The sequence below is a fragment of the Cajanus cajan genome, chromosome 10, assembly GCF_000230855.2.
Source record: "Cajanus cajan strain Asha chromosome 10, NIPB_CcT2T_4, whole genome shotgun sequence".
Taxonomy (NCBI): domain Eukaryota; kingdom Viridiplantae; phylum Streptophyta; class Magnoliopsida; order Fabales; family Fabaceae; genus Cajanus; species Cajanus cajan.
In genome coordinates this window covers 44,408,085-44,431,992 of record NC_138526.1, presented here as the reverse complement: position 1 = coordinate 44,431,992, position 23,908 = coordinate 44,408,085, and the positions used below count along the sequence as shown (strand labels likewise).

At 30.0% G+C, this 23,908-nt stretch overlaps 1 long non-coding RNA gene across 1 annotated transcript; it reads left to right on the top strand.

The window, feature by feature from the left end:
• Positions 1–3,598: 3,598 nt before the first annotated feature.
• On the top strand, positions 3,599–5,923 carry LOC145952834 (uncharacterized). Its single transcript, XR_014430326.1, has 2 exons — positions 3,599–4,087; positions 5,642–5,923. It is a non-coding gene; the product is annotated as an uncharacterized LOC145952834 (long non-coding RNA).
• Positions 5,924–23,908: the final 17,985 nt, after the last annotated feature.

The window sequence follows — 23,908 nt, the reverse complement described above, 5'->3', positions numbered from 1 at the left end:
ATAGAAAGCTCTACACTCAGGGCTAGAGCGCTGAACTAGCACTACAACTATGAGAGAAAATAGGGAGGTCGAGATCTGGCGTTGTAACTCCAGGTTGGATGTTGTAGCCCTAGGAGGAATTGATTTGGATTTCAAAATCCCGCACTGTAATTCCAAGTTGGGCGCTACAACTTTAGGAGAAAACGAAGTTGGCAAAAAGTTGGAGCTGGAGCGTTGTAGCACCAAGGGTAGATGACCGAATTTGATTTTGAGGTCTTCATATGACTTTTTAAGTAAGCAAAGGTCAAGCTGTCAAGATTTAGGCTAATTGTTGCAGTTTTTACAATTTCTAACATGGTAGATGAGGGAATTAGAACCTGAGTTCTTCATGAAAGTTGTAGAAAATCTTCTTGTCTTTCATATGAGATAAGGATGAGAGTGATTGGAGTAGTAGAACTCCCCATGGGTTATTTTATGTGAAGGTTGTCAGTGTAGGAATAAGTGATTTTGATAAATTGCATGTGATACATGTTGTATGATGGGTGAAATTGGTGAACATGAATAGAATGCTTGTGTCTATTGCATGTTGTGTGTTATAGGATGATGATAATGAGCATTGATATGCTACCCTTGTGTACTTGAAATGGTGATGAGGATTAATATGCTTTATATGATTGATATGCTGTATTTGAATTAATTATGGAGCATTGATATGCTATTATTGTATGAATTGTTAAACATTGATATGTTGTTCTTGGTTGAGATGTTAAGCATTAGTATGTTGTACATGACTGGTGCTATTGATCTCTATATGCATTGATTGAATGTAATGTATATAGTAGATGGATGGTGAAGTGTGGATGTTGAGAATGCGGTGTTGCATTATAACATGATGGCTAACTTAGGATTTGAGAAAAGAAAGTTATTTTGAAAATTGAAGATCCCACATAGGGTATCTTGGAGTGTTGTTGGGGTAGGCCATTGTTTTAAAACCCTCCTTGAGTAGGTGTGTCTTTTGGAGTAGGTTTTGAAGTGTGTTGAGTCTCCTCCAAATCCTTAGTCAGTGGTTGAGTAAGGTAGGAGGTCGAGGGCTACAACCCTTAACCAAGTACCTGGAAAGGTTGCGTGATTCCTTGAGAATAATTAGTGGGCGAATTTCATATGTGACTTAGTAATGCATGTCAAGGTCGTCGTAAGCCTATACTTAGTTGTACTACTCCTGACAGTAGAACTGGACTTTTTTAGTGTAAGTGATGAGACCCGAAAAACTAGAGGAGGGATTGATATCCCATTTTGTTGTGATCAAGCCGACACTTTGGTCGTGAGAATGATTGGGTTGGTTTAGTAGGGTGAAAATCACTTAAATTGCTCATGTTGTTAGGAGATCTTCATAGGTGAATGCGTGACGACACATTGGTCGAGGTGTTTGCATATGATGTATGTTGAGATGTGTTCATGTGCATTTGATATCTTTTGGGACATGATTGGGTGAAGTATATGCTTGCTTGGAATGTGATTAGTTTTCATAAATGATATTTGGTGTGTTGTTGTATATTATAGACTTGTTTCTATATGTATATGTTTTTGAACTCTAACTTACCCTTTATGTTTTCATGATGATTTGGACTGCGATGACCATACATTTTATAGAAACAAATTAGGGCTAGGCTTGAGGAACTGATGCAGTCAGGTGTTATGACTTTTTAATGGCGATACTACTGATGTACCTTGTATAGATGTGCTTGACCGACACTAGGATGTAAGATTATTTTGAGATGACTGTATACATACATACATACATATATATATATATATCCTATTTATATTAGTTTAGCTATTTTATTTATATACTTATGTTAATTATATGTATGGTATATATTTTTCATTAATCATGTACATTCTAGTAACTTAATTTCAGTTGCTAGTAATGAGTTACTAGTAATAATGATTCCACGTAATGTAGCGACTATGATGGGTAGTTACATTATTTGTAGAGTGTGACTTTCATTGACCAAATATTATTTTAAGGTAGTGTTTGTTTCCGGGAGAGTACTGTACACGAGCAAAGAAAGGCGTGGAAAATTTCCGTTTGTTTTCCCTGATTTAGAACGAAAGAAAGGCGAAGAAAAAAGAAGAGAAGCACTGTTACTCTCCTCACACAAAAGAGAAAAAAAGAGGTAAAAGACATGTAAGATTTGTGAAAATCCAAAAATACCCCTACCTCATACATGCAAAAACAACAGAAAAACGAAACATAATCAATTATGCTGTATATATATAGCATAATCGATTTCGATTATGCTGTATATATACATACAGCATAATCGATTATGTTATATATATATATAATAATCGATTATGTTATATATAACATAATCGACTATGTTATATATATATATATAACGTAATCGATTATATATATAAAATATTAATATTTAATATATAATAATTTAAATTAAATATAATTATTTAATATTAATATTTAATTTATATATTTTTAAATATTTAATATTTAATATATAATATATATATTTAATATTTAATTTATATATATAAATTAAATATTTATTTAATTTATATATAAATTAAATATTTATTTAAATATTAATATAAAAAGTGAAAATATATAAAAAAATAAAATAATACATGTTTATAAATTTAAAATAATAATATTTTTTATTTTTATTAATATTAATATTATTTTATTATAATTAGTATCATTATTATTTATTATGATTCTTATTATTTTTTTAATATTTATTATTATTTTTATTATTTATTATTTTTTTAAAAATTATACTTATTTACAATAAATAATATTATACTCATTTTTAATCCAAGGATAAAAGTATAAATTATATATTCATCTATTAAATTTTTAATTTTTATCTATCATTAAATTTAAAGTAAATATTTAAATTAAATTATTTTTAATTAATATTTTATAATTTTTTAATTAAAATTTATATATTTATTTTTTAACTAAATTAATTTTTTTTTTTTTTAACTTAAGGGCAAAATAGTAATCTTACATAATTATCAATTAAAAAATTTATTTCTATCTATCACATCAATCAATTCATTCACAAACTTTCTCTACACTTTTCACTCACTTTCCCTTAATCCAAACAACCTTACTTTCCACTCACTTTCTCTTCAAATCTTTCCTTTTCCACTCCTCCTTTTCCATCTTCAAATCCAAACAAAGCCTAAGTGTAAAAATTACTCAAGTGATTTATTCTATTTTATGACAAATTTAAATTAGAATTCACACACATATACATACATACACACACACACACACACACACACACATATATATATATATATATATATATATATATATATATATATTATTAATGTTAAATGTGTCTTAAATTAACCCGTGAATAATAATTTACTTTGAGTTAATTCAATCTAATATAAATAATTAAAATTATTTTAATTCTTTTACTATTTCAATAAACACTTACCTTAAATAGTTTGTGGAAATAAACAGAAAAAAAGTATACTCCATTAAATATCACTTTAATATAATATAGCTAAGGACTGTCCATAAAAAATGTTATGTCTCTTATATTACTTTATAAAATGGTCAGCAGTATGGTAAATTCTCTGACGGACCATTTAAAGAAGTGGTGCATGGGTGGTGAATGAATAATGACCGTAGATTAAGTGTTAAGAAAAGTAAACGGTTGAGATTTAATTTAATGAGTAAGTTTTAACAATTGCAGAGTAGTCCCTTGAGATTTTTTATTGAGGGACATTTTGTATTGTGTTTAGGGTTTCATTTAGCATGTGGGGGTGTTACGATTGTCTGGGTAGTTTGTTGGCAACCATGGTTGAAGTAGGGCGGCTGACGGTGGTGGTGTTTTGTTTGTCGCAGTCCGCAACCCCTTTGAACATCCGTTTGAGTGACATGGTTGAAGTAGGGCGGTTGACGGTGATGGTGTTTTGTTTGTCGCAGTTAGCAACCCCTGTGAACATCCGTTTGAGTAATTTTTTAGATCTAAATAAATGGGTTGTAAAGAACGAAGTGTTTTGCAAATGACAAAGGCATTATGCATTATTGGTCGGTATTTTACTTTCCGTGAGGCGGAGATTTGAGGTAAAGGGTTTGTTGATTGTGGAGTCTGAATAGCGGATTGATGATGGGTGATTTTTTGTTTTAGTTGTTTGTTAACATTGTTGTTTGGTTGTGATACCTTTTTTTTAAATTGTAATTTGAAGATAGCATATGTGGTTGTTATACCTTTTTTGGTTTAGTTGATCCCTGATTTTGTGTGTATACGTTTGTATTGTTGTATGTGGCCCCATAGATTGTTAAACTCAAAATTTGATTAGTTGAAGCAGAGAATGTAGAGACACAGCTACAGCTTAAAGAAGTTGAACATCCAATATTGGGGATTTTTTGTTTTAGTTGTTTGTTAACATTTTTGTTTGGTTGTGATACCTTTTTTTTAAATTGTAATTTGAAGATAGCATATGTGGTTGTTATACCTTTTTTGGTTTAGTTGATCCCTGATTTTGTGTGTATACGTTTGTATTGCTGTATGTGGCCCCATAGATTGTTAAACACAAAATTTGATTAGTTGAAGCAGAGAATGCAGAGACACAGCTGCAGCTTAAAGAAGGTGGACTAAGTAGGTAGACTTTATGAGGAAGTGGTGGTGATGGTTAGGTGTTTGTGGTGTTTGTGTAATCCTTAATGTTGTGAATTGTTGTAGAATGTTGGGTTTGTTAACAGAATACAAATTTTGTCATAGTTGATGAATGACAATTGTAGCAGAATACGTTATTTTGAGGTCTGTAATTAATAATTACAAGAGTCGTGGCCAAATGAATTCATGGTTTAAGGAGAATGGTGTTTAAAACTCAGGTTCATTATATTTGTCTGCTTAAAGAACCATTGATTAGGAATTATAAATGATATGTAGCAGTTTGATGAAATGAAAATATGTATTTGTTAGTTGATATTCTATGTTTATTTGTTGAAACGTGAAATTGAACAGATTAGTTAGTATGGATTTGGTATGGGAAGTATAAATTTTTTGGTTTGGTTATGTGAAACATGATAGATATGTTATAGTTATGGTCATTTGTGTTGTAAGGTGTGGTTTAAGTTAGTATGTGGTTTTAGTTGAAGATCATTTAGGATGTAAAACATTTAGAAATGACAGTGCTGGTTGCACGTATTTTGGGTGATGTGGAGAATTGAATGTGATTAGTGTATGTTAGATTTAGAATATATTGGTTTGTTAAATTTTGATAGTTGGTAACCGTGTATGGATTTGTGCATGTTTGTAGCAGATGAAATTGGTGTTTAGGTATTGATTGGAAGTTGTTAATTGCATAAATACTGGTTTAATAATGTCAGTATGGAATACTTATTAAAAGCATGTGATTAAAAATGGATTCGTGTGTTTTTGGATGTAGAATATAATAAAAATCATGTTTAAATAGTACATTAAAATTATAATTATATTTGATTAATTGCATAATATAAATCACAAAATATGAAACACAAAAATGTGATTGTTTTTGGGTGAGTCTTAGAAAGTTGCGAAGAAAGATAGAATTACATTGGATCTGTTGCAATATATGTATCCAAAAAAGGAATCAAAAAATAATTGGGCCAAGTGATACAATTTTTTTGTTGCAGAATAAGGATAAAAAAATGTGCAGCCCAGCCGATGATATTAATCCGAAAGGTGTAGGTTCATTCGTCAAGTTGTTTTGTTGAATTGAAGTTATGATAGTCCAATACTTTGACAGAATTCTGCAGCTCTCATGTGGATGGTGCGTTTACATTCATTATGATCACCGGAAACCAAATCTAACGCAATTTTCATTCGAACAGTTTCTTCATCAAGGCTCTGAAAATGTTACATTGTTTGACATATATTAATATGCATAAGTAAAATAAAATGAAATTTCAAATGTATTGCATTATTTGCTCACCACTTTGATTAAGTTTGGTTGAAATGCATATTCCATATCCATCCATTGTAAAACCCAAATAATAGAGTTGTTACTGTTATGCATTGGAAAAAAAATTTGTGAATATAAAATTCATTACGAAAAAAAAATGTAAAGTAAAATAGTATTGGAATAGTATTGGTTACCTATGTCCACAATTTGGAACTGCTCTTCCTTGCAAAATCTCCCAGCTTTCTCCATGTACTAATTCTTTAACAAAATGTTGAGGAAAAAAACTTGATTCCATCATTTGTATTATGACGTTGGACTGAAAGAGGAAAATAGTATGTGACAAATTGATAGTGAAGTTAGGATGGTTGATTTATTTGGAGTTAATTCTGACATATTATTCGCATCATGTTGTGACGTCTACCAGCCATTCTTTCCTCCTTCAGATAAGAATCCAAATGGTATATTACATTGTCTTCTAAGCTAAGAACCATCAAATACCAGTGTCCGCTATATTCCTCAATTGGCACATATATCTATGAACACAAAAATGTTGTATTTAAATGTAGTTAAATAAATAGTTTTGTATTTGATTTGAAAGAAATATGGAATGGAGTATACATATTTTAATTTTTTATATGGTTTCATCCAGTGTTTGGCATATGTTTCCAATAGGTCTTCAATTGTGTCTCCTTCAATGATAGCTCTCTGGAAATATGACAATTTGGATACATGTTATTAGGTGTAGTAAGGAAGGAAAATTAATGATGAAAATGTTGATAATAGATGTTATATAAAGTTGATAATTGTACATTAAAAAGAAATGATAATTAAATTTACAGTATTTTAGTGTAAAAGTTATATGATAATATTTACAAATTGTGAAAATTATTAGTCAGAAAAGAAAAGTAAACTGTATTTGGTTGTGGAGTTGGAAAAAAAAAAGAATTCTTACAAGAATAATAACAATGAAAGGTTACCGCAAATTCAGGAGGAAGAGACCAAATGGTTTGGTCAGTAATCTTGTCCTGCATATGAGTGATCTTCATTGACATCCAAGCAACAACCTAATGAGGTTAGAGAGCAGAAAGGCTAATGAGTAATGTTGTAAATGATTAAACATTATGAAATATTAAATTTATACGTATACCTGACGTTTGATTTTATTTCCAGGACTTAAACATTGTAATTGTTGTCTTGTAACCTCTGTGTAATTCATTTTTAGGAGTACTTCACTAGAACAAAAGAAATAGAAAAATAAGTAAACAAAAAATAAAAAAATTGTAGTTGTAAATATTTAATACATTATGAAAGAGTTATGAAAATGGTAACCTGAGTTTATAGTCAGGGTAAAAAATATAGGTGCAAAGTAGTAATTCTTCTTTTGTTAATGCCATGTCTTGGGTAGGCCTAAAAATTGAGTTAATTTTCTGCAATAGACATGTGTTAGAGGAGTTGAATTAAAAAAAAATTGTAAATGTAAAGATTTTTACCCGTGGCAAAATGTGCCCTACAGCAACTAGACCATCTAACTCATCATCACTTGATGGTATATCTTGCACATCTGTCTTGTTTGGTTGTTGAACCTGCTTTTTTGCATCCTGTGTTAACTCAGTTGGTATGTTAGGGTTTTTAACATTGGTTTGTGCAGCTGAGTCGTTAAATGTCAAGTTTCTGTATACATTGGATGGCAACGCTGACTCCAATGAGCCTTCGTTAATTGTTGGCTAAAAAAACAGGAATTGTAGTTTTAGTGCAATGGAAAAACTAATTTCATTGACAAGTAATTGAATGTATTATAAATAAAATGTAAAGTTAAGTATACATACGACCTTCCGTTTGAGTGGAATGGAAAAAACTACTATTTTCATTGTAGTTGGGTGGTTGGGTTGACTGACGATGATGAACTTCCAGTTGAATTGCATTCGTCTTGTTCGAAGATGAATATCCAACTATATTGTTATTGCTCAAAATGCTTTTACCAATCATCTTACGCTTACTTGGTCTTGTATCAACTTGATTCAGAATGTGTGACTGATTGATAAATTTCCGTTGGGATTGCTTTGTCAATGGAGATGAATTCCGAGAATATATTCGCTTAGGTGTGGTGTTCAGTCCAGTATCTGGAATTGTTGTTGTTAATGTTGGAGAATTTTGTTGAACATTCATTGAGCGAGAAATTGCAGTCATAGTTATGTCTCTTGTAATATTAATTTGAGACTCAATCTTTGCAAGCTTCGTATGTATTTCATTTTGTTTTTTCTCCATTTCCTGCAGACGATCATTAACACCCTATAAAAGAAGTTTGTAAAAAAATGAAGTTAGTATATATGATTGAGGTTGTTGCGTAAAGAAAAAACTATAAAATGTTTGATGGCAAACCTGACTGATGTTAGAAATGAGTTTTGTTGCGGAGTATATGGCCTGAATAGTTTTGTCAAGAAGCAGTAGTTCAAGTGCAGTCTACAAAATCAAGCATTAAATGGTTTGAGCATATATATGTACATAATGACAACGATTTTTGAGATGTAGTAGAATAAAGAGTATTACCTTGGAATGATTTTCATGTTGTTTGGTTGTGTCAGGATTATTCGTTAAAGCAATAACTTCTATTGGCCTGTATAAAAAGTATTGTTTAGGAAGCATCCAACTTCCATGAATGAATATAAGTGATTTACAATAAATGCATTGTTAAACTAACCCAAAAGAAGTGGAAGTGGTTTCAAAGGCTTCAGCATTTGCTGACGACGTAATGGTTGGACTTTTTTTTGTTGAAGGCCCTGCCATTTCAATAGTAGTTGGTTCTATGTTCATGCGGTTGGCATTAGGAGAAGCCATAGCAAGTGGTGAACAATGTAGTTTATTTGTGTGTAAAGGAATATAAGTGTGCTTATTTATCGTAATTGAGATTTGATTTTATTAAAAATAAAAAAAAAACTAGACTTAGGCTTAATAATGAAATGCATTAATAGTTGATTGAATGTTTGACATGCACTGAGGGAAGAATTTATTGCAAGCAGCAGTGATATTATTATTTTGTAACAAATGTGTGCTATTTTTGTACCGTAAAGCGTAATAATTAAATTTATTAATTTATTTAATTGATCTAATCTTTTGTGACAGCTACTGTGATATGGTGATTGGTGAACTATATGCATGTCATGTGTCTAATGACAACAGAGTAGTGCTGTTTAATTTATTTTATAATTTCCAAAAAGCCTTCAGTGATGTTGTAAGTTGTTCATTTATTTTGTTGACACGCAAACATATTCATGAGAGGGAGGGAAACAGCTGTGTTGGCAATTTAATGAGGCTCCTCGGCAAAGTAAAACGTTCATCAAACGACGTAACACCGTCCATCATTAACCTGCTTTGCTTGGGGTTCCGTTTTGACAAGTTTTAGTATATCAATTTAGTTTGATAAAAGTTAATATAAATAGATGAAAATTATAATTTTAAATAGTGAAAATTTTCTGTCTGATAGATAACAAATTTGATATTAATTTGATGTTTGTAGTCTAAAAATGTACAATTTTTCATTATGATACTTCTTTATATAACAGTTTATAATAAAAATTAATATAACAATAATTTGATAGAAGAATGAAATACAATATTTTTGCCATTTGGTAAATGAATTGGTAATTTATTTATTATAACAAAATTTGTATTTTCAAAAAAAATATATATAACATTTTATACAAACAAGTCATTATTATGAGAAACCGTAAATGTTAAACGCTACATACAAATTATTAATTTATACTGTTTAGAATAAAAGTTTTTTAGTTATGGAATTTTATTATTGAAATTTTATGTTTTTATGAATATATAATATTGGTTATTTTTGGAAGTAAAATATTAAAAATACAATTGTTAAATAAAACATATTAAATTTATATATGTTGTAATAATATATATTAAATTATTTGTTAACATTAAAGGCTTTAGTGATATAAATTAGGGTAACTACACGGATCCAGATTCTCTGACTTTGGGAAAATAAAGTTATGGTAACTTAATACATCTCAACCGTTAGATGTATAAAAATAAATCAGATTGTGACACGTGTACAATATATATTTTAACTTAAATGTACACGTGTGACAATGTGATGATTTATTACAAATCTAATGGTTGAAATGTATTAAGTTACCCTAACTTTCCCTCCACAAAGTCAGGGGATCCATTTCCGTAACTACATACTTCAATTAAGAGTACACACATGTACAATGCACTATTCATGACTTCGTAAGGCAGCATATGACAATTTTAGTAATATTTAATAATAAATTCGCAGAAAATGAAAAGTTAATAATGAAAATAAAACATTAAGTTACAGTGATCGACATTAAAAAACAACATAGTCTTAAAATCCATTAATGTTATGATCATTAAATCATATATCCTTTTGAATGACCTGAAACAAACATGGAACAAACAATTACAAAAAAATATTAATTGGTTTATATTAAATATTAAAATGTTATTAAGTTATACTTTCAGTGCGTATACTCACCCGTTGCACATTATTTTGTGTTATGTTCAAAAAGTATGGACCACGAATACGCGCTGGTGCAAAGACGACTATCTGAACAAAATTGAAATAAATTAATTGAACAAATAAGTAAAATTAATTTCATATATTTTGTTATAGTACAAATATTACCTGCTTCAAAACTAAAACACAACCAACGACAATGTGGTGGCCGTATTGTGGGTGTTCTTTTGCTTTATAATGTAAGCTTGCCCCAATCGTTGCAGTTGGGTCCTAAATGAAAGATAATGTTATAATTAAAATGAATACATTGTATTAAGTTTACCAAAGTTTAGGGTTGGTACCTTCAAATTGATTGTATAATTGCCGTTGCCTGTTGGGGTCATGGAGTCGACAAAAGCAACAACAGTTGGAACTCTTTCTAAATTATGGTCTATGTTAATCAATGGTGTCACTTCTGGTAGCCCTATTGTTAATAAACAAAAAATAATAATTTGAAAGTGCGTTGGAATATTTAAAGAGACAGAGGTGAATAATGGAAAAAACCTCTGGATATGACATAATGAAGAGCATAACGCCAGGGTTTAATGTTGAAGGCCATGTTGGCAAGTCGGGCAATATTTGAATGCAGTTGTTGCGTTGTCAAAGGATTATCAGACTGCCTGTTCCTGATCTCAGCTTCAACCAAACCAGCAGGTCCAGGCATAACAGTGGCTATGTTACATGAGGTAAATGTGTCATCATCATTGTCATCTCCAAGTTCCTCGGGTGGTGGTGATAATGGAGACAATGGTTGTTGTTGTGTAGCCTCAGCCACTTCCTTACCTGCCCTAATCCTTCTCCATTCAGATAGTAGTTGTTGATGTATGATTTCTTCCTCTGAGGGAACTAAGTGTTCGTCTTCATCGCTGTCTGGTACGTAATCCACTCCTCTACGAGACATTTCTAATATAAAAGAAAAAAAAATATGATTCTAATAATATTTATAAATTTTGTAAATTATTTACTATTTATGAAGTTATTGAATTTGGGGTTTAAATATTAAATTTGATGTATGGTTTTTATTTACAATATTTAATAACTACGTTCAGTCGTTCAATATATATATATATATATATATATATATATATATATATTTATGATATTTATAGTTTTTATTAATTAAATTTAACACGGTATGTACTTTTATTTGAATTAATTAAAGTCATATAGTTTATAATATGTGTAAAATAATATATTTTGAGTATGTTGAGGAATTTTATTAAAAATTATTTAAAGTTGTCATCACATATATTATTTATCTTAACTTGCAATATAACTTATATATAGCAAAAGACATATTTTTTATACTGAAATGTAAAAAGTGAATTTACAATTATTTTATGTTTATGGTTAATAAATTAAGTACGAATTTCGTAAGAATATTCGTTATAATAAATATAGTTTTGTATTTTAAAATTTGGTTGACATACATCACATTTCATTAAACCATTAATGTGAGGATAAACGAGAATATATAATTTTTATATTATACTTACGTGTAAAAAGTAGTAGTAAATAGATGATAGTTTTTTGTAACCTGCAAACGAAGAATACAAATATATTCAGAAAATATAAAACAACTATGAATAACTTATATTAATGTCATATAAAGATTATATACATAACATAAAGTGTTACAAAATAAAACTCACAGCAACGAAGTCTACCGGAGAAGACGAAATTAACGCAAACCAACGGAGGAAGAGTTGGTGGAGAGAATGAGATGCATCATGTATAAATAGAGAATGAAATACATTAATGAGTTTCAATGGAATGGTTGGTCAAAGGCTGGTCATAAGTCAGTTGATGCGGCATGTCCCTGGTCAGCAGTCAGATGGTGGTGAGTAGTCACGTCATGCAGCAATAAAAGATCAAAAGGCGCGAAATTGGACATGCGTTTGGTATGTATTTTAAGACAATGGTAGGCAACATGTGCTACACAACACAAGTCAAGTAAATTAACACTTAAGACACTCATATTGCACAACAGCAGAACTATATTAGTACGTGTTAACTAAATTAAACAAGTTTATTAAAATTTAAATTTCATAGGTTGTACAACTGTTAACAGTTTAACAAATTTTGGTTGAATTTATTGTTTAATAATTTCAAACGTAATGTTATAGTACATTTTATACTATTTTAATGAATATAATAAATAACATTATTCGTATATATACACATTATATAAACAGGATATATTATGGTATCCATGAAAATTAATAGGTTTTGGTACTTTAAGTTATGTCAACAATTAATATTTCAAAAAATATTTAATATAATAAAAATTTAACATTCAAAATTAATATAACATCAATAAATATAAAACATGAATTAAAAATTAATAATGAAAAGGTAAATTTTCATTACAAATTTTAGTTATATGTGACAGAATAATCAAATATAAAAATAAATTAATATTAATAAAATATTCAAATAAATTAATTAAAAATTATTACAAGTGTTAAATTTATTTATATTATAAATTTAAGAAATTAGCAGCAAAGAATAAGTAAAATGTATTTAGGAAATATTAATATTGAAGTATTTAATTATAATAGATGGTATTAATGTATTATTAAGGTATGATGTATAATACATATATGATATATTTTTTCAAGATGGAGAGCAACCCGAGGACATCAAATCATTTGTATTGTCATGATTATGTGACAACTTCATCCGCAGAAGGTAGTCCCCGCATACTCATGGATTCAAGTTTCATTTGTATTGAATGATGGCAATGGTTTTACAATGAGTTTAGATACAGAGTATGAAATTTCTTCCGACTCATCCTCCGATCAATTAAAATAATAATATTTTATAATAAATTTATTAAAAAATAATTATTTTATAATAAATTAATTAAATATTATTATTATTTTAATTGTTGGGACAAAAATTCGGAGAAACGATTCGGAAGCTGAATCATTTCTCTTTTGCAATTGTTTCAACTTTCAAATTCGTTCTCCAGTGTGTACACCTTTTTTTTTGGTTTTGTCATTGACCAAATAAGATGGGAAAAGAAAATATGAAATGATATGGGTTGATGGTTTTTTATATTATATACGTGTTGTACAATATTTATACATAAAATAATGTTTGCATTTGTCAATGTCATAATTTTATTATAAATGCTAGTTGTGTATTGTGAGGTTGAGTCCTCCTCATTGAACACCAAAAACATGAGTACAAGCAGCTCTCAGCCAAAGGTTTATGTCGTCTTTGAGGGACGGAACCCAGGAATTTATTACTGTTGGGAAGAATGTGAATCACAGGTTAGGGGCTACAAGGGTAACAAACATAAATCATATGCGACGTATGAAGAAGCATGGTCCGCTTGGATGATGTACTGCAACAAACAACGCACCGAAGAAAAAAAAAAAAAGAAAACAAAGGTCACAGAAAATGTCCAAAAGAATCAACCAGTAGTGGAGAAGGTGAATTTTTCCATTAATTTATAGAAATATTATTTATTAGAAGAAATTATATATTTAATTTTTTTATGTTCGTTTTAGGTTTTAAGGCACATGATATTGCAGAGGACACAAATTCTGATGTGTTTCTTGTTCATCAAAGCATGGGAATATTGTTGTGTCACATATGTTCCGTTCGTGGTTATTCGGAGCCAATTTTCACAGTCGAGCGAAAACAGATTGTTGAAGGAGTTGAGTATCGTAGATACTACGGAACATTGGTTACGACTGATGTTGGGAACCTTGTATCATTGGGTAAATTTGCACCAAATGACTATGATGCTCAAGAGGATGTTTCCGCTTCATTGATTCGTCGACTACTAGCAGCAACGGGTAAAAAGATTCGTGACTACAACTACTATAATGTTCAAATCCTGGAGGACCAACTTGAAAAAACAATGAATCAAAATCTGGAGCTGGAGATGGAGGTTTGTCTGTTAAATCAACAGATGACAAATTTGACAGCTGCGAAGGAAAAAGATGAAGAATGATTGTCTGAAACATGTATCCTACTCCCCCGTAGTGGGTGGATATTTTGTTTCAATTTTGAAGAACATGATAAATGTTTTTGTTTTTGGTTTTCGAACATTTTGCATACCGTGGTTATTCGCTGTTTCGTTTGGTTTATCATATTCTGTATGTTTTTATGTTTAATTGTTAAAGTTCCGACTCAACTCACCCAACGTTGTGTTTATTTATTTATGCAGTTAACATTCACTGTTTTATGCGCTCTAATTATTATTCATTCAAAGGCATATGTTACATACTACTAATTTCATTTTCTTTTGTTTTTAGATGGACAAATTCATTAATATTTCATTGTAGTGTGCATGTTTAAATTCAGTGGTTAAATATAAACATATTCTGTGTATAATTTATGTTAATTTAATGTAGTCAACTTGATTATAAACCCTAACAATATAATTGTAAAGTGAATCATCACAAATTATAAGACATAAAGAAAGTCATGTAATACACAATGTCTTACAAATGAAGAGAAACAACGTTACCCTTTTTGTACATATAGTATTTTCGGATCATGAGTAAAATAAAATTGAAGGACATCGTCCACCAAAAAGTTGTTTGAGCAGACGAAGTGATACCATCCTCCACCCATGTACCTTTTATCACAACTTCCCTTAAGTTGACACAAATATTCTTTACCTTCTTCATCTTGTATGACTATTTGTTGTTGTTCATCTGGGATAAAATTTGTAACCACATCACATGGAATAGTCTGCAACAGCAACATATTTTAACTATTAGTCATGAAAATTAGTAATTAAAATTTAACAAACTTGTCAGTACTTTATTAGTTAAAAAACTCACCAGGGGTTCAAATTGAAATAAATCATCTTCAGTAATTATTTTGATCCAACTTTTGTCAACCATAAACTGTTGTAAATTTTCTTCATCATTTGCAATTTCATAATTAATTTCAAATTTGCTTGCAGAAAAAACCCTTATTAAGAACTTATTATGTTCCAAATAATGCATCCAAACCAAATGATTGTTTTTAAGATGATAACTTTGTACTAGTTGCAAAGCACCAGTCAACTGGTAATCAACTCCACTTGAGTCGTATGCTAATTGCAAAGAAAATTCATTTCCTGCAGGATCAGTAATGACGGCAACCCCAACATTCATCTTATCTTGCCAAAAGAAATTAAAAGTTCCTCCAAGTGGCAATATATCCTGGTATAAATTAATAAAAGGAAAAATTTCAACAAATAAAATTACATATTGATACAGACAAGTGCAGACATTTTATTTATAGACGACTAAGTATAAAATGATGAATACCTGTTCCTTATTTATGCTGGTTTTGAATGTTTGACAAAAGTTGGTTGAAAAATCAATACTACTTCTGTCTATGAATGCGTTTGGAATTGGATAATCTATTTCAACATATTTGTCATTGAATATACGTACATGGAAATAATTATTTCCTATAAAGTGCATCAAAATAATATGCACTGTCTTCATTTCATAGAAAGTTTCCATTCGAGTGCAGCCACTTCTAAACCAATGCTTATGTTTTCTTTTAGAAATTTCAAGAGTGCTGACATTCCCATTCGGATCCATGGCATAACATAAATCATTAACCAGATGATGACCCCAGAATTTGTTAAAGTACTTGCATATTTTCATTGAATCCTGTATATTGAAAAATAAACAGTTTCATTGACAACGAAAACACTTGGTAAACACTGTTACTTAACATTATAAATAATATGAATTACCTCTCCTGGAGTTAATTTTGAACCCGAAGTTTTAAACCAGTATTTGAACTTCCCATTGTTAACAGATGTCGATGAAGATGCCATCTTAAAAATGTCAACAAAAATATTTGTTTAGTAACAATTATATATGGTGTTGGATTCTGTACTTAAAATAAATTTCCAAATGAGACTGAATACAGACATACCTGGATGACACAAGGATGAACTGAAGTCTGAATAAAACCCAAACCAACGCAACACTTTTATACAATATCAGTTTGAATGTTTTATATTTTTGGTGAAATATGAATACCGTGTCTCGTATGAACGGTTGTGTTCTGAAAAAAAAAATGACTCTTCTTTTCAACAATAAACCCTTCACAGAAAACACCAAATATGAACGGTTCGTACTTTACACTAAAATGGTACAACCCTTTACCCAAATGGATAATTGGATATTAATGATGTAAAAAAGAAAAAATAATAATAAGGCCAATCGACAGTAAAGCCAAAATGTAATAAATTTCTTCTTCCTATCACTGCGGTTAACAAATCGAGAACCAATTATGATTTCAGAAGTATAAAGTAAAAATCAAATCATACAGTGTTACACGCAGTAAGGACGGCGGTTCAGTATTAACAATAGTACACGTGTTATGAGACAGACATGTCATCTCTGTAAGATTTTCGGAAATTACTTTAAAACACAAAATAATATAGAATATTAAAAATATTATTAAAAATTACATTTTTAATGTTAAGTAATACTTTTTTTTTCTCTGTACATTTACTCTTAAAATTCTCAAATTGAAGTCATTTTGTTTCATTACTTCAGTATATAATTCAAAAATAAATATAAAATTTACCCTTCTATATATCTTATTTATTTAATAATATCTTTTTACTGGAATACACAGTTTTATATTTATTAAATAGTAAAAACCCTGCAACCTCATCCACTTAAATCTAGTTAAAATAAAAAATAATAAATAAATGTATACAAAGGGGTGCATAAATTAAACAAAGACTTGTACTTGACCGGACGTCGCACGTAGGGACTGCACTGTTTGGAAACTAAGAGATGCAACTTCTATCTACTATGGTTATGACTGTTCGTAAAAGTGATTTTTGTATAAATATCACCATCGTCATTTCTTACTCATCATTGTCTCACTTGTGGACCAATACAGTCGTCTCATTTTGTACACTGAACATCAGAATAAAAATGGCACTTCCATTGGAGATAGTAACGGAGATATTTTTGCGGGGACCAGTCAAATCATTTTGCAGAGCCAAAGCCGTGTGTAAGGTTTGGTTTGCTTTGTTTGCTGAATCTGTGGTGGCCAAAAGGCACTATGCCCTAGCAGTAGCACAAAATAGAATGGCCAAAAAGATTATGTTTTTCTCTTGTTTCGTAAATGAAATACTATGCGTAGAGGTAACGCACCCTGTTGTTGCTCCACTCGCGAGTTGCATTCTTCAAAACCCAATCGCCAAATCCATTCGCTACAGTAAAATCGTTGGTACATGTAGGGGTCTCGTACTAATATCGGTTCCTACATCCATGTTGATTTGGAATCCCTCTACCGGATTTACTCGATCATTTTCTCCATGGGCACCTGGTACAAACAGTATTTGCGGTGATGTCTTTGGTCTGAACTTCTATGGATTTGGTTATGACCGATCTGAAGACAATTATGTTGTCCTTCAAATTTATCTTAGTAAAACAGATCCATCCCATCGCGGTTTGCTGTATTCTGTGAATGATGATTCATGGAGGGATTTCGAAGATGACTCCCTTTCGACTATTTCACACCCTTCTGTTTGTGTTCATGAGGGATGTATGGGACTGTATTTTGGAGATTCTCTTCACTGGATTACTTTCAACTATGAAACACATGCTGATGTTATTTTGACTTATAATTTATTTGAGTCAAAATTTTATCAACTAAGTATTCCTGATGAAGTTGAATTAGAACACTATAGGCTGTGTTGTTTGAGAAATATAAGAGACAATTTGGCTTTATGTACAGTCATGCAGGATCACAACTGGGACTACACGGTGGACATATGGGAAATGAAGGAATATGGTGTCACCACATCTTGGTCTAAGTTGACATGTATGCAGGTCAGTAATCACTTTCCAGGGTATATGTTACCCGCCTGTTCTTTTGAGAATTGCCTTGTATATGTCAACATTGAAACCAGACGTATGGCCACATGGAATGCAATAGACGAGACATTAGAATATACGACTTTTGACCATGTACTCCCATTTGAACACCACATGATAGTCTGTGAAGAGACAGTTCTTTCAACATGTTATCAATTGGTATTTGTAATGTATACAGTATATAATATATCAATTTAATTTTTTTTATTATATATATATATATTATATTATTTCATTTGTATATGGAATTTGAACCAATTTATATTAAATATAATTTTATTTATAAAGTATTCATTAATAGTTTATAAAGAATTTATTATTTTAAAATTAAGCGTTAACCAACATTAACACACATCGAAACGTTAAACCAAACAATCAGTATTGAAACTGAAAAACAAATAATTTAATAATATTGTCAAACATTTAAAATAACAAAAACAATTATAAATAATAAAGTTGAAAAACTCTTGTATATTATAAAATAAAATTAAATAATATTTAAATAAATTACAAACGTATTAACATAATATTTATATTAAATAATTCAAATATAATACATGCTACATTATGATAAAATTTAACAAATATAATAATAATTTATACGTATACAGTATTTTTTATACATAAATCATTAAAAAACAAAAATGTAAACCAAAAAATCAGTGCTAATAAACCCATGTGACCCTTCATGTGCTTTGCATACATACACGTAACCATTTCAAATTCGAAACTGCCCAAACCACGATGAAAACACCATAATTACACGTTCTACAAAATGAAATTTATTTTCAGAAGTGGCATACAAAGCATCTCATCGTAAAGGCCAAAACAACAATTTTTTCTTCGTCTTCCTCTGCCAAATTGGTAATATCCATTGAAGACAAACACTGAAATTCACCACCTTTGTCTTTGCAAAGGTAAACAACATCTACTTGTATCGTTCTATTTTATTCCAAACCCCTTCATATTTCAACTTTATTTTTTTAACTTTTGTTTCTTAACACAAAAATATTAACAACACTTAAATGTATGTATGTTGTTTTAGCTTTCAGTAAGTTTGGGTTTTTCATCATTTTTTATACTGTTATTATGAACAAAACATTGACTGTAAAAGTGTTTTGTTCGTCCCATGTATTGTCTTTGTTGCATGTTGTATATTAAATAAAAAAATTTAGAATGCAGAAAATGGACCCTGTTATGAATTCTGATATGGATAACATAGTGAAACAGTTCAGATGTCCGTTATCACCAAATAAGGTTATCTTTTTTTATATTTTTTCTTTGCAATTGAATATAAATGATTTAACAGTATATTCAAATATTAATATTAATACTGATTCTTCGTTCAATTGTTTTGTTATTGTTAGGATCGGATTTTTATAAATGCTAACTTTTACAGACACTGGAATGGTAAGATAGATGTAGGCGACTGCATCATAACAGACCAAAACGGGAATACTTTTAAACTTATTTTGAAAAATTTAGGTCAAACTGTTGGCATGTTTTATGGGGTAAAACAAATTGTAAATTTCTATGGTCTCACATCCGAACACATAGTTGACTTCTACTACAATGACACTAACACTTTTCATATGCGTATTTATAATTTTGCTGAGGAGGAAATATGCTATCCTCCGTTGAAAAAAGAAACCAACAACACTTCAACAAATATGGGGTAAACTTTACATACTCATAAACCCCAATGTATTATTATTTTAATACTATTTGTATTTTGTACTACTAAATTACACTTTTCATTTTCTCAGCATCGATACTGTCAAAATTATGCTACCTGAAATTCAAAAGGAAGATTTACTTGACAATCGTCAAACATTTCCACCAACCCAACTTCAATCACATCCTACAACCCAACTTCATAAACATCCAATTGCTTGGTTTCCAACCATCAGCAAGGCCGCTTCATCCGGACGACAGCCTTTGGTGAGCAATTACATGAATTATATTTGTAGTTATTTTTTTATTAAATCAATTATATGTTTATGACCAACACCTTGTACTTGCGTTATTGCAGTATTTTCCAGTAAAATATGTTGATGTCTGGAACATTAACAACTACAAAATTTCTGTCTTGATTGATGAGCATGGAAATATGATCAAGTCTGACATTAACAGGAAGTCTAGTAAGCGCAACAAAAAGGAGTTTTACCTGGGCAAACAGTGGGGTCAGCTAATTAAGCGACAAGGATACAACCAACACCAAAAGTTGAAAGTTGAAAAACTCAATCACCCTAATTATTTAGTTTTAAATGTTCAAAAAACTTAATTCAGTAGTTTATATTATACTTTTATTGGGGCCGGCTTAACGGTTTATGCTGCCCGGATTCCTTCTGTTTTTTCGTACACTGTTCCAAGTCAATATTTAACATTTTGTAATTACTTTATTTGGTACTCATACTTTAATATTGTCATTCTTTTATAACTAATTTTTATGTCTTTCATTAATAGTTGCATGAATTGGATTATGTACTTTGGTTCTATGTTCGCCAAATATATATTTGGTTCTATGAGACTAAACTCAACCATCGATAGTCGATATTAATGTGACTCAAATCCTAGTCACACATTGCTTCTCTTTGAAGGTCACACGAAATAACAATACAGGTCGACAATAATAAAGGTTTGTTCATTATTAAATTTAATTTTTATTTATTAATTATTATTAAATTTTTATATCATTTATTTTATTATTACTCCGATGCATGTTTATATTTTTTACTTAAATTTTGTCAGTATCATTATACCAATAAATCACAATTTTGGGATTAGGTTCATGATATATACACCACCTTTTGTTTATAACTACACCTCCTTTTTGAAAAAATTAATAAAATTTCAAAAATGTTTTGAATTTTTTTTGTTTTTAATTTATACTTAAACATGTACAATATTTATTTTAGTACTTTTTTTCTATACATCTTCCCTATTTCTTTTCTATTTTTACATGCACCTTCTTACCTTTCCATCTGTATATATAATCACCCTTCGGATTATACTTTTCACAGCCCAACAACATACCACAACACCAACCTCAATCGCAACTCAATTTTTAGATTTGGGTTTATAAATTATTTTTAAAATTATACTAATATAATATTATTTTCAACAAATAACCATACTACAAATCATTTTCGAGTATTGCTCCCTAACTCCATCTATCAACCACCAAAAACACAACATTATATTATTATGTGTAATTTATTTTAATATTTAACATCATCTGTTAAACATATTATCAATTGGTATTTCAATAATATATGTTATATATTATATAATTTTTTTAAAAAATTTGTTGTATGCAATTTGAAGGAAAAAGTTAAAAAAAAATGGCTTATTTATGGAACGTCAAACGAGACAGAATGGAACGTCAAACGAGACAGAATGGAACGTAAAACGAAAGAATCAGAATGATTACTCATGACGGTCATCACTCATCAACCGATTTGACCCTTCACTTGGTTTCCATACATACACCTATGCATTTAAAAATCCAAAACCCCAACGCAGTATCCAACGATAATAATTACAATTACTGTAAATTCATATTTTTTTTAATTCATTTAACAAAAGTCCAAATTCAAAATATCAAAACACCAATTCACAAATAAAGTTACACAACAAAAAATCAACCTTTTCATATTCTTCCTATTGCGTATCCGTAAACCCTAAAATCCATTGAACACAATCAACCAACATCAGTCACTTTACAAACACAAAGTCGGCAATACACACACAAGTGCCATCATTTCATCATTCTCTCGACCCTAAACAAATACAAGACAACAACCCACTTTCATCTTCTCCGAAGAATCATCTTCTCTGAACAATCATCTTCTGCCCACAGTCATCTGAAAAACTTCAAAATCCTTGGTTAGTTAACTTCATCATCTTCATTATCGTTGTTGAGGCACAAAATTATTTTCTTTTTAGGGCTTAATGTTTATCATACTTTACTTGATATAAAAACCAAAACTTTACATGTTAAATTCGTCCATTACAGTGTTCTTCGTCTGTATTGTCTAATACAAAATAAAAAAGCACTGTTCTTCATTGCATGTATCCTTAATAATCATTTCATACATTGCATATATTATTTTTGTCAAAGGTTATTTTTATGTCAACGGTTTAGGGTTTATGTTCGATTGTGGAATTGAAGCCTTCAATTTACTTGTCTTTGTTCCTGTTCAAGACATATAATGGACACTTTTAAAGACGCTGATCAGGAAAACCCACCAACACACTTCAGATCTGAAGTCTACCCAAATAAGGTTAACTTATTTTATGTTAAATCAAATTCAATAACAGAATTCCAACGTATTCATAACTTATGTTCTTCCATATTTTTGTTTTGTTTTTCTTTAGGGTCGCATCTATTTAAATGCAAAATTTTACAACTATTGGATCTGTAAAATTGAACCAGGCGAGTGTCTGATTACAGACCCACAAGGAAACTCCTTCAAGGTTTACCTCAAAAATTTATGTAAAACTGTTGCTATATTTAACAAAGGCGTAAATGACATGATTGATTTTTATGATATAAAAAACAAACATATTGCTGAGTTTTGGTACAAGGGGTCAAACGAATTTAAGTTGCGTATCTATACTGCTGCTGAAGAGGAAATATCCTATCCTAAAATTAAAAACGAAAAAGGCCAGAGTTCTAAAAGGTACATATAATCCTAAACTATATTTCATTAACTTTAATTTATTCATTATTTATTTATTTTTTTATTAATCTGCACTTTGAATTTTCTCAGCAAGGTTAATGTCCCACTTCTCCACCCTAAGAATGAGATTATAGATTTAACAGAGGTTGATTCACCACCACCCGAAGAACAACTTCTACAACTGCCTTTTCCAACAGATCATATGCCAACACATCCTGTTCCTTGGTTTCATACTATAACAAAATCTGCGGCGACTGGAAGACAACCGTTGGTATGGAATTACATCATTGTTTTTAAATTAACAAAATATTTTATTTCTAAAATCAATATACATAATGATGTTAATAATTCACTTTCATTCTTATTTCCAGTATTTTCCGGTCAAATACGTTGATGTTTGGGGCATAGACAATTACAATTCTTGTGTCTTAATCAACCAACATGGACAGATGGTTGAAGCTGAGATTAAAAAAACATCAACACAACGAAACAAAAGGGAGTTTTATGTTGGCAAGGAATGGGGGCAGCTTATTAAAGGCCAACAATACAACACAGGCATACGACTTAAGATTCAAAAACTTGGAAACTTCAAGTTCCTGATCCTCCATGTTACGAAACCCTGACTTGGCCTTCTTATTTTATGCATCTTTTATAACTCTTTCACTTCATTTTACTGGTTCTGTATCATGACATTCTGGTTTTTTTATCAGTATCCCAATTAACAATCATGACAATTTCACGGTACTTTTAAAATCTATTTAACTTATTGCGTAATTTAAACCAACTTCATTTTTTTTACAGTATTATTTTTTAATTTATATCATAATTGGTTCCTGATGTTTTTTAAAATATGTTTAGCCTTTTATATATGTTTAGGGTTTTATATATGTTTAGCCTTTTATATG